General features: G+C 39.5%; 1 protein-coding gene across 5 annotated transcripts in view; it reads left to right on the top strand.

Moving 5' to 3' along the window:
• The window catches only part of NLGN4X (neuroligin 4, X-linked), a 354,547-nt gene that overhangs the window by 40,054 nt on the left and 301,302 nt on the right, over positions 1–13,191 (top strand). The window contains exon 2 of one of the 5 annotated variants that reach the window (XM_011972101.1): positions 8,397–8,709. The exons of 3 other annotated variants lie outside the window; for them this stretch is intronic. The gene's annotated coding sequence lies outside the window, so the exon portion shown is untranslated. Of the gene's footprint in view, positions 1–8,396; positions 8,710–9,104; positions 9,303–13,191 lie in introns of all 5 variants that reach the window. One more of the 5 variants, XM_011972099.1, reaches the window with a different exon arrangement.

A 13,191-nucleotide genomic window follows, 5' to 3' on the forward strand; every position in this document is an offset into this window, starting at 1 on the left:
GGCTAATTTTTTGTATTTTTTAGTAGAGACGGGGGTTTCACCATTTTAGCCAGTATGGTCTCGATCTCCTGACCTTGTGATCCACCTGCCTCGGCCTCCCAAAATGCTGAGATTACAGGCATGAGCCACCGCACCTGGCGAAACACTTTCAATGGGAATATTTTGTTCCATCAGATTTTAGCAATATCACATTTGAAAATAGGGGACGCACACAGATACAATTAGTTTCACCGCCTCACTTGTGTATCTAAACAAACCTGTAAACAAAACCAAGCAAACCAAGAAACAAATAAAACCTCAAATCTAATATTATAATAATAGGCTGGGGGCAGTGGCTCATGGCTATTATTAATCTCAGCACTCCGGTAGGCTAATACAGAAGAATTGCTTGAGCCCAGAGTTCGAGACCAGCCTAGGCAACACAGTGACATCCTATCTCTATAAAGATTATTTTAAAAATTAGCCAGGTTTAGAGGCATCCACCTGTAGTCCCAGGTACTTGGGAGGCTGAGGCAGCGGGATCACTTGAGCCTAGGAATTTGAGATTACAGCTAGCTATGATCGTGCCATTGTATTCTAGCCTGGGTAAAACAGCAAGGTCTGTCTCCAAAGTAAATAAATAAGTAAAATAATAATAATAATTTTTACTCTATCACAAAAAGTACAGCCAGTCAGATACAGTGCACACTAATTATTGTAAAAATTTTCTGAAATACACATACATCATTAACTTGATAACTGTAAATTTAACACTGATTGGTGGGTGTGAACAAAGGTATGATCAAGGAAAATAAATATATAGGCAATTTCACAGTCTTAATAATACAATTTCAAGAGCTAATATTAATTGAGCATTTACTGTATGCACACTCATGCATTATGGGACTGTCTTTGGCACTAATATCACAAAACTTCATTTTTTTTTCCACTGGTAATTTTTGTCACTGATGAAAACTGTTTCAGCTATAGATCCCCACAGTGCGGAGATTGCGGGATGTGGGAGAAAAATGATGGTCTCGATCCCCCACCGAGCCATTGTCCCATGGTGGGTGAAAGCCAAACAATGCAGCTTGAGTTCTGCCTCCACTTTTACAGCTCTGTGGTGTTGGGCAAGTTAGCTAATATGTCCCTGCATTAGTGTTCTCAACTAATGGGGATAAAGCTCACATATACCTTATATGTTTTTGGAGACAATTAAGAGTTAGTATATGTAAAGAATTCAGCAAGTTAGTTGCTGACCTACTATGTACATATTAGCTATTATAACTTATTATTCGGACAAACAGCTAATGCACGTGGAGCTTAATACCTAGGTGATGGGTTGATAGGTGCAGCAAACCACCATGGCACACGTTTACCTATGTAAGCAACCTGCACATTCTGGACATGTATCCTGGAACTTAAAGTAAAATAAAAATAAAATAAAAAAAACTATTATTATTACTATTATTAGAATTGTTTGGATGAAGAGGTAGCTTGATATTTTGAAAAAATGCATGGTCTTTGGAGTCAAGATAGGTCTTACTCCCTGCTTCAGTGAGCTGCGTTATTTGACACATGGATATCAATTTTTTCCCAATGTAAAATAAGATGTCATAATAACTCCTGCCCTTGGCTGCAGAAGGGTCAGTGAAGATGAATGTAATTATGATTGTTGTTAAATATAAAGTCATTTTTACAAATACAGTTTCATCAACAATATTTATGATAACACCTATTAATAACAAAATATGCTAGGTGTTATGAGAAATCAAAAACATAGTTAAAATATGACCTTGTCTTCCTGCAATTTAATAATGTGCTGGCTCATTAGCTGTGAAACCCAAAGGCCTTATCTACTTTGTATTAATATTTTTTCAAGCGTGGAAGTAAGCCCAGAAGGGTATTGAGTGATAGCTTCTCTTCTTCCCTTACCGTCTTTCCTATAGATGCAAAATCCTGAGTGTGAAAGGCCACGTAGTACTCTGTTAGATATCTTGCAGGTGTTACTTATCAATGGTTCTTGCTTAAAAGTAAAATGAGAAGTGTCGCATGAGACTCATCCTATAAACAGAGCATTCTGGGTGAGATGGCAAGAAAAACTCCAAACAGTCCTGAGATGATAACTGATCCAGTGGAGATGATATATCTATTCAGTTGATGCAAACATAATTGCGGTTTATACCCTTGAATGTAAGGCAAAAACCGCAATTATGTTTGCACCAACCTAATATATACATATATCTTTTGGAGACAGGGTCTTGCTCTGTCGCCCAGGCTGGAGTGCAGTGGTGCGATCATAGCTCACTGCAGCCTCAACCTCCCAGGCTCAAGTGATCCTCCCATCTCAGCCTCCTGAGTCCGCTGAGACTATAGACACATGCCGCCACACCCAGCTGATTTTGTGATAAGTTTTCTTGCAGTAGAGTCAATGGCAGTGTTGTTCTGACCTTCTGCCACAGCAAAACATCTCTGCAGGTTGAGGATTAGTTCTTGCAAATAAGTGATTTCTAAATTATTGATTGGTTCTTTTCACACATTTTGCAGATTTCTTTTATTAAACAAGTTATATCTAATAGAAAAATACACTGAGTTGATGATCCCCAACAAAACTTTAATGCCACCCAGATTAATGCCAACCAGATTATGAGTTGCCCATTGGAGGCCTCAAGGAGTCTTCATTGATTTCGTATTCTCAAATTGCATGTGTGTGCTAAAATGGTTGCATAGAGATTCCACATGAAGCCATGCATGTGTGTAGGTGCTCCCACTAGACTAGTTCCTTGACTTATTAGGGAACAAGTTAAGAATTACTTCATGTCATGACCAGCTAGTTCTTGTAACTACCCATAAGAAAGCTCATAAGGAATGTCACATTGGTTCTGAAACAATATCATCTCTTTTACTGATGGAGAGTGGTATGTTTTTCTTTTTTTTTTTCTTTTTTCTTTTTTTTTAAAAATAGGGAACAGTGTGCTGAGATGAAAAAAAATATCAAGTAGGTTTCCAGGGAGGCATTTTTAAAGACACCATCTCAGAAGGACGAGGCAATGGTAAGTATCAGGAATAGTTACTGGCGAGTCCAGCATGGCAGTCAATGACTGTGTTCTGGACTGCACCGTTGGACTGGAGAACCACTGTGTGGCCAGGCTGTGGGCTCGGGCAGTTGTTCAAAACCCTGAACCTGGAGCTCAGACCAGAGGGCTGCCTGGGAGGCTCACTGTCATTCATTGTAACCCTAAAAACCTCATCTTTCCTTGAGCCTGAGTGTTCCTATCTGATCAGAGCTTAGATGCAAGATTGGGAAGGAAGGTGATGGAGTTGGGGTCTGCCTGGAGGACAGCCCAGGTGAGTCATGGCTGGGTGGGCTGTAGGTCCATTCTCACCGCCTGATTTTTCTAAGGGGAAACAGATCCACAAGGGAGGGGCAGTTCCAGATCATTGGCCACACTTATGGGAAACCTGTGCTGCTGTTACGCAGGCCCCTTCATTCTGTTTGCATGCTCTCCTTGTAACCCCTGGGCCTACCAGGATGCCAGGGTGTCTGTTGGAAGAGGCAACCAAGAAGGATCTTTAGGCTGCAGGATGGAAGCCCACGCCACAGCATGAACTTAGGTAGATAGTTTATTCATTACCTTTTAATATCTTCCTCTTTCTTTGCTGTCAAACATGGGTAATAAAATACCTAACCTGTCACATTATAAGAAGTAATTGAGGCCAGGCACAGTGGCTCACGCCTGTAATCCCAACACGTCAGGAGGCTGAGGAGGGAGAATCACTTGGGTTCAGGAGTTCGAGACCAGCCTGGGCCACACAGTGAGACTTCATCTCTACAAAAAATTTAAAAATTAGCCAGACATGGTGATGCACACCTGTAGTCCCAGCTACTTGGGAGGCTGAGGTGGAAGGATCACTTGAACTCAGGAGTTTGAGACTGTAGTGAGCTGTGATTGCTCCACTGTACTCTAGCCTGGCCAACAAAGCAAGACCCTGTCTCAAAAAAAAAAAAAAAAAAATATTGGGTGAAAACAATGTCTATGAAACGCTCAGTGCCTGGTGATGTCTAAGGAACGCCCAAACTTTCTAGATAAGGGGTAGGGGATGCACAGGATGAGAGTCCCATCGTACGAGCATGAATGGGAACTCATCACTATTGCTGAAAGTGCCTGATCCAGAATTAAAATACTTCAACAGAAAATTCAGAGGAAACTTTAGAATGCTGAAAAATGCCATATCAGTCAGTCTTACTGGTTAATTGGCTTTTCTGAAGTACATACACACTTCTTTTTTTTTTTTTTTTTTTTTTGAGATGGAGTCTCAATCTTTCATCCAGGCCATACTGCAGTGGCATAATTTCAGCTCACTGCAACCTCTGCCTCCCAGGTTCAAGTGATTCTCCTGCCTCAGCCTCCCAAGTAGCTGAGATTACAGGCACCCACCACAACGCTCAGCTAGTTTTTGTATTTTTAGTAGGGACGAGGTTTTACCATGTTGGCCAGGCTGGTCTTGAACTCCTGACCTCAGGTGATCCGCCTTCTTTTGCCTCCCAAAGTGCTGAGATTACAGGTGTGAGCCACCACGCCCTGCCCACTCAGCTAATTTCTGTATTTTTGGTAGAGGCAGGGTTTCACCATGTTGACCAGGCTGGTCTCGAACTCCTGACCTCAAGTGATCCACCTGCTTTGGCCTCCAAAAGTGCTGGGATTACAGGCGTGAGCCACTGTGCCCAGCACACACTTCACTTTGGATCAAGCCCTTTAGAGCATCTGAGCTTCTTTTCTAGTCCCTTACTCCACCCAGGCAATCCCAAGCCTGGTGCCTTCCTACCTCCAGCCTTTGATTTATGCTATTCTGTCTGCCTGTGTGCAACATTTCCTTTCCCTCCTTACTGAAATTCTACCCATCCTGTGTTGCATGAGTTGATGAATAATTTTGAAAAAATAATTATTGGTAATCATTAACCTCTACTGACTTATTTCATTGATGCATTTTTTCAGCCTGGTTAAACCAAGTCTAGCAGTGCTTTCGGATTACTTTGGTGGTGAAAATTGTTTACTTTAAAAAAAAAAAATTGAAACAAACAAAAGTAGAAAGCAGTGGTTTCTAGCTCATTTGGAATGTCCAATGTGACATGCTTGGAAATTTAGGATTTTTAAATAATTGTCTGTTCCTCCTCATGGCCACAGTTTGGGGTACATCTCATAAAGTAGAAAAACACAAATGAAGGTCAGCTCTCTGACTCACTGTATGTAAACCTCTCAGAAATTCACCCTTGGCTGCACTGCTCACTAGAAGTCCATTTTCTTCTAGAGTAAACATTTGCAATGATCAAAAAGTCCATCTTGGGCCATCTGAATGACCCCCACATCTCATTTTACCCTTTTTGTTTGTAGCCCCTGCAGAGTGGGGGGTTCAAAATATCAGACAGGTGCTACTAGTACAGGCAGAGGGGACACTCAGACCATGAGATCTTTCTCACTGTCTGAACATTAGAAATAGAGCAGAGCCCAAGGAAAAGATATGGGTAGAATACTTTTGTGATATACAGCTGTGAGGCCATGTTAGTGGAGATACTTCACAATTGAAAATCTGGACCCTTCCCCACAAATTCAAATTTTAGAAAGGTTCATCTGATGCTTTCATACATTTCAAGTAAATGGCTGTGTCTTTTCATGGTTCAGCTGCAAATCTGAAGTCTTTACAATTTGATTGCTTAAATATTGGTTACTGACAAATTTTCTTATTAATTTGATGTTGTATCTTCCAAACTTTTGTCAAAATTTAGACCACAAAGGCCATTTGAGTATCTCTTTAATGATTGCCAGATAATTTTCCTATCCATGGTTTTCTCTTTATAGAATAAAACTTCAGTATTTTTCCTTAATTCTAGAAGATTGTCAAGGTCATGTCCTTTATGGAACTCTTGTTTCCAAAGAAAGTTGATTTTTAAACATCTCTCCATATTTCCTGCCATAAACAAATACCAGCTTTTGTTTTTCAAAGATAATTTGTAATTTATAAAGAAAGATTAATACTGTCCCACCTCCCCCATTTGATCCTTAACATACAAATTGGAAGAAAATCATATTTGGAAAAATGATTGATCAGCTGTTTGCTATTTTTATCTAGTATAGATTTATTTGTCTTATCAAAGGTAAAACGAATAAAGGTACACATCATTTTTCATCAGCATATACAGCTAAATAATCAATAATGATACATTATGGTTGGCTCCTGAATCATTCAACTTTCTTCTTTTTTCTATTTTCTTTTTTTTCAACCTGGACGAGTCTTAATAAATAATCAAGGCCTGAAGTCTGAGAAATATTTGTCTTCTCTCTCACACCTACAGCCTTTGGAACAGGAACCCAATGCAGTTTTGGTTGTAATCATTTCAGTAGCTGCAGTGCAAAGAACATTCAGTTTAATATAATCAGACTGTCCTAGTTCCAAGGAGAAGCAGTAGTAACAGGTCTGGCATCAGGCTCAGAGCTATAGACGACTCAAAGCTTATAATATGATAGACTCACTTTATGAAATCCAAAGGTAACATTATATAAAGTGCACAATCATGAGAAAGAAATGAGAACTTCTGAACCTAGGACTTTTTTTTATTGTTTTACCATATGCATTTAGGTTCAATCTACATTTGAAACCACTGGGCATTATCAGCATGTCTCTGCAAGAGTCAGCTACTGCTTTTGCTTAATTGGTGGCTGCATTTTCTCTTAAGGGGGAATGCTTTGGAGTGCGTTTTCCTGATAATTTGGAGGGGTCTTTGCTGAATGGTGATCCTAGGTTGGAATTTCCTACGTTGTACACCAAGAATCAGTTGGCTGGATGAAAAACAAGTGACAAAGGGTTTTTCCTTTCCCAGTATTCTTAAAAGTCTCAGTAAGAACTGAAGGTATCATGACTCTTCAGTGACGTCGGTTGTACTTGAGGAGGGGTGCAGGATTTCATGGAAACACCCATAAGCCTGATAGTGGGGACATCTATGCTGTAATCCAGGTCTGCTGCTAATTAGTTGTTTGCAATTACTAGGTTTTTGGTATGTTTAAAGACTGCAGAGACATGCATTCATTCCTTTTCACTATGAAGAATGTGTGAATGTAAATTAAGAACCACAGCTAGCTCAGAAGTACAAATAATTCGTGAAGCTTATTTAATACTTGAAAATTTCAATTTAGGCCAGTTCATTCAATTTTTCTATATACAGTTGACTGAACACTTTCTGTTTTTGTAATCCCTGTTAAGAAGAATTCTTTGCAATGGATTTTCATGATAGTCTGGATTGTCTTAGTGATCTTATGTTAGAATTTATTTTATTGCCAGTATGACTTAGTCCAATTCAAAACTGATGATCAAGAAAAATTCCTTTCATGGCATTCCTGAAAACATAATTTTTAAGTCAAGGGATGAAGGGGTGAACTAGGAAATTGGAAAGTCAGTATTATATGGAACTGAATTTGTGAGTATGTTGAAGATTCTGATGATCAGGGTAATTCTAGGGGCCTGTAAGTTCGAACATTGACATTGTTGATACTAAGTTCTGAACATATATTACCCAAATGAATCTTACATTAAACATTTTGTGATTTCAAAGGACTTAGAGTAGTTATGCAAATCGGTGTGGTGCAGCAACTACAGTATAACCTTCAGATGTTAGGGAATCAACGACTGGGAAATAAAAGGACAGTATTTGAATGTTATTACAAAGACACCTATGATTCTTGAAGGTGATTTCAAAGGCAGACAATGGGGTAAATTGTGATTGAAATACACGCTCAATCTCTATGATATGCTCCTTCCACTTAGAAAGTGGGATGAAAGCTCATCAATTGAAGAGTAATTGCTAAAAAAGATTTCTCCTCTATCTAGCTTTGGTGTATGTAGGAGTTAATCAGGGTATTTTGTCTGCTCGGAAATCAAAAGAGATGAACCGAGTTGTGCAGACATGGGGAAAATAAAGTTTAATATTTAGCTTTTAAAATTAGTACTCGATGGGCATTTAAAAAAGTGTACAATTATCAAAACTTCAATATCTAATCCTTTTATGTAAACTATAGTGGATACATGGAAATACCAGGAGATGGGTGCTGGTTCTTGTTAACTTTTCTTTCTCTGTTAGCCACAAGAGTGCCTGTCCCATAGCAGTAAACTAATAAATATTTGCTAAATTAAGAAGTGGGAAGGGCATTGTAGGTTATTGATCAAATAGAAATAAATATATTTTGTTGTTTATTCAAAAATTTCCCCGACTTAATTTTTTTAAAATGTAAGCAAAGCTCACCTGTGTTTCTTTGTTTTGCCTCGAGTAAAAGATTATTTTATGTCAATTACCTTTTCATGCTGAGGCAACAGTTTCCCAGTTTCCCCATTCTGCTAAACTAATTTCCTGATTCCTCTTTCACCAGGGACCATTCCCTCCAAAATCCTACAAGGTGGGTCCATGACATCTGCTAGAGAAAAAGAGGGACATGGTGGAGCGATAGGATTCCCGTGGGCACTGACATACTGGCCTCTGAGGGTAGGAAGACTAATGCTTAGTACAGGAAAGAAGGGAAAGAAGGCCTTGGCGAGGACTCTTTTAACTCAGCATTTCACAGAAGCTCCTTCAGTGGAGACTTCGCCGGGAACCTTCGCCCACCTTCTTCTGATCGCATTTCCTGCCTGTGGGGCTCCACGCGGGACGTCACATCCGGCGATGCGCAGGGCGTAGGGCATCGGGTGCGGAAATCTGTGCGTGCCTCCTGGCGCGTGCGTGCCTCCTGGCGCGTGCGTGCCTCCTGGCGCGTGCGTGTACGTGCGCGTGCGTGTACGTACGCGTGCGTGCATTTACTGTGCGTTAGTACGTTGATTGATGTGTGAATATATTTTCTTCCTTTCAACGATGAACCGCTACAGAATGACTGAAGTCTTTCAGGGCTGAAAGTTATGTTAGTTTTAGCTTGAATACGCTCAAATACGTATTTAATGCAGCAAACCTTTGAAATAGTTCGGAAAGCCGTTCTTTTCCCCATTCTTATTTCTTTGGTTACTGGCTTTGAATAGCAAACATTATTTTTCTATACTAAGAAATTTGAAAAGAAATTTTTAAGCCACTCTGACTAAAGAAGGTGGAGTTAGAGTTGATATTTCCTTTAAATTTGTAGAGAAAACAGATTTTCATATATTTTTATAGAGACAAGATACTGATGGTGATATACAGTTAACTTATGATTTTTCTAAGATTTAATTAGATGGCAAGTTTACAGTAATTATTAATATGTTAACTGCTTTTATTAAAAACCATCAATTCTGAATCCGCAATGACACAATCGGTGAGTAAGTTTTATGTCTTGTATCTGTATTTTTGCAGTGTTAAAATGTCAAGACGAAAACAAAGACTTTTAATATGATTTTTAAGGAACATTTTCATTAAGTGGTGGTTTCTGATGCATATATTTGTCCATATACTTTTGTATTAGGAATTCTATGAATGCACGCACTACAACTCTTAAACACAGAGCGGGTTTAAAGCCTGTCATCTGGGGTGTATGGATGAATGGGGCCTGGGAACACCCTTGAATTTTACATGTAAAATTTATGTGCACCAGGGAAAGATTCAGTGGCCTTCAACAACACAAGAAGCTGCAGCTGGCTCACATGGGTTTTCATTGGTGGCCTCTAGCTGCTCAAGTGATGGATTCTGGTTGCTGGTTGATCTCTCTTAGGGCTAAGGTTCATTATTGCACAGATTGATCTTGGAGAAACATCTTGACTGTTTTTTTCACCCTCCAATCCATTTGTTTCATGATCTAGAAGAAGGGAACGCTTGATTAAGTACAAACAATTATTGCGATTTTTATTCCGCTTCACTAAACTTTTTAATGAAGTGCATTTTGTACAGTTAAAACCAGGGAGTTCCTGGATTCTATTTTTCGTGGGAAGTTTTGAGAGAAGTAATTCTGACTCAGTATGCTTCCTTGGAGTGGATAATTAATATCAATGGGGAATGGAGTTGTTTTCTCTTTCTCTGGCATGTTGTTCTCTGCCACACCTGGCATGCTGTGGACCTGTAGTAAATATTAACTAAATATATTTTAGACACAGATGATTAAGGATCTTTTGCTGAAAAACGTTCTCTTAATATATCTTTTATACTTCCATTTCCACAGTGCCTGCTGAAAACATGATTTTCAATTGTGTTTCTAAGTCTTGGTCGATTTAAGTGTGACATGGGGTGATGGGGAAATAGCAGTTAGGACTAAAGCAAGGTAGAAGGTAACATGATCCATGTAAATTGTGGTCAGTGCAAAGGCCTGGAACAGTGGTCACTCTTTCCTGTCCATGAACTTTTGTGCTGTTCCTCTTTGTCTACAGTTTAAAATATAAATAAGGAAATGTCATGCTGCCAAGTATGTATCACAGTGCAGGCCACGTAGAAGATGCTTTATATGTGTTGGATGCAGGCCAGTGTTCTCAACTCAGCAGTTTCAGGGGAAGTGAAACAAGCCCTCGCTGGAAACCAGTAACCTTAAGGTCTAAGTCCTGGCTGAGCAGTCCAAATGGGTTCCCTAACCTTTGCCCATCCCCTCAGCTAAGAAGAGCAGGCAGTGCCCCAGGGCAATGCTGGTTTTGTCCAGCTCTCAGAAGGCGCCGTTCTTTGCCTATGCTCTCCTGCGTATTGGTCCAAAGCCCACCAACTTCTTGAGTGGAGTTCCTTCACATTCTGTGGAAAACCTGTGGTGCTTTAACATTGGATGGGAAGACTAAGTTATTTTGGGTTCTGGGCTATGTTAGTCATGTTTTGGTAAAGGAAGCATTCTGTTTTCACCAGGGGATGAGTAGGTATCATTTTCCTTCTTGAGTTTTGCAAACCTGGGTGGAGAAGAAAACCAGTGCAATGTCTTATGGATTTTTTTTTTTTTTAATAGGAGATAGCAACTTGGAAGCAATTGAATGTTGAATATAAGAGATTTTCCCCCCCCGCATTTGTTCTGATCTCATATATATGCACAGAAAAATATAAGTTGTTTAGCATTGACTTATCTGTAATTAAGTCTTCTAAATGAACTACTGTTTTAGCTGCTGTATTTTCTTCTCGATTACTTGGAAAATTTAAACCTTCCTTGGGGAATGTTTAGTCTTTCACTTGTCCTTTTAATGGCAATTGATTGGATTGTTCAAATTATGCTGTTCTGGGAAGAAGTTAACCAATAAAATCTGGCACAGTAATAAGCAAATGGCATCAGGTAAACGAAAAGAACAGCACACTATGTCCAGTGATATGTGTCTTCACTAATTTCTTACTTTTCAAAAGTTGAAGATTCTAATCAAGGTAAACTGTAAAATGGAGTATTTGCCAGCTACAGATTTTAAAGTTCATAAAAGGTAGTTTTTTGATAGCGTTTATTACTACTATTTCCATTTAGTCTTTTATAATAATTAGTTAAAAATCTCAACTAATTTAATTCTTTTGATAAGATATCATGGGTTGTATTTTTTCAATGTTTAAGTCAGATACTTGCTTAAAAATCAGTTAATTAACTGGAGTGAATAATTGTCACTTACTATTTTATATTTGAAATATTAGGTTATAGTTTAAACATTTTACTTAAAGTACAACTGGAATACTGGGCACATTTTGCTAACGCTCAGTGTTTTCAGATGTTTTTAAAATCATCACCATTTCTGTGGTTAAGTCTTAGAACAACTCTCTGAAATAATGTGGCATTAACCATCTGAGAAAATAATTAAAAGAGATAAAATAGTAGCACATGAGTTGGGATTCCTTGACTATCCAACCAGAACATTACTGATTTTAGGAAACATTCTATTTAATCTAATTATCCTTCAAAGCAAGTGGACTTTTGACGTGATCTTCAACAGCAATGCCATCTTGTTTTTGTGTAGTTGAAGATCAGTTCATTGATCTTATGTCTCAGGAAGAAATTGCAGTATTTATTTATTTTTCTTTTTTCTTTCTTTCCTTTTTTTTTTTTTTTTTTTGAGACAGAGTCTTGCTCTGTCACCCAGGCTGGAGTGCAGTGGCGTGATCTTGGCTCACTGTAAGCTCTGCCTCCCAGGTTCATGCATATTTCCTGCCACAGCCTCCCAAGTAGCTGGGACTACAGGCGCCCACCAACATGCCTGGCTAATTTTTGTATTTTTAGTAGAGACGGGGTTTCACCGTGTTAGCCAGGATGGTCTCGATCTCCTGATCTCATGATCTGCCCACCTCAGCCTCCCAAAGTGTTGGGATTACAGGCGTGAGCCACAACGCCCGTCCAGTATTTCTTTTCTTGGTGTTTAAAAGGTTAAACTGCTTTGGAAAGAAATTTCAAAATGATTTGGCTTTTCAAGGCTTAGAAAGCAAGCTCCAGCTCTAATAGTATATGCTTTTTTTCTACAAATGTTTTCCTCTAGATGCTTATAGAGAATTGTTTCAATTGATTTCTTTCTGATGTCTTCTATATTTGGAAATGCAGTCGTTCACATCTAATGGACACTTTCTAGCAGCCGTGTTTCATCCCTGCTGTATACTTCTTAACTAGGATTCCAGAAGGAGCAGTCACATTTGTTTTTCCTTATTTTCCACTCCTTCCCCAACATGTTCATGTTCTCAGCTGTAACACATAATCACAAACAATGGTTTGAAGAACACCCATTAATAAACATGGTTCTGGAGGCCACTTTCTGAAATGGACCTGGTGGAGCTACAATCGATGTGTCAGAATCTATCTCCTTGTCTTTTTCCCCCTTGGAGGCTACCCGCATTCCTTAGCTGTTGCGGCAGGCACATCTCCCTCTCTGACTCCGACCCTCCTGCCTCCCTCTTATAAGTGCCCTTGTCATGCCACTGGGCTCGCCCAGCTAACCCAGGACCATCTCTTCATCTCAGCATCCTTAACTTAATCACATCTGCAAAGTCCCTTTGCCGTAAAAGGTCACATATTCACAGACTCTGGGGATTAAGATGTGGACAGCTTTGGGGACAGTGCATTATTCAGCCTCAGGATGCTGTGATTGTATGATTGATGCATGTCAGGGGTCATCTCATCTGGCCTCTGCAACATCTTTCTGCCTCTTGACACCTTTCCTGGGATGCCTTCCTCAACGTCTTTGACAACACTCTTGTTTTCCTTTTTTCTCCCTGATGGCTGCTTTTCTCTTTGTTTTCCTTCTTCCCTTGTCTCTTTCCCTCCTCCTTGCTCCATCTCCCTTTGG

The sequence above is a fragment of the Mandrillus leucophaeus genome, unplaced genomic scaffold (genome assembly GCF_000951045.1).
Source record: "Mandrillus leucophaeus isolate KB7577 unplaced genomic scaffold, Mleu.le_1.0 Scaffold127, whole genome shotgun sequence".
In the NCBI taxonomy this organism is placed as follows: domain Eukaryota; kingdom Metazoa; phylum Chordata; class Mammalia; order Primates; family Cercopithecidae; genus Mandrillus; species Mandrillus leucophaeus.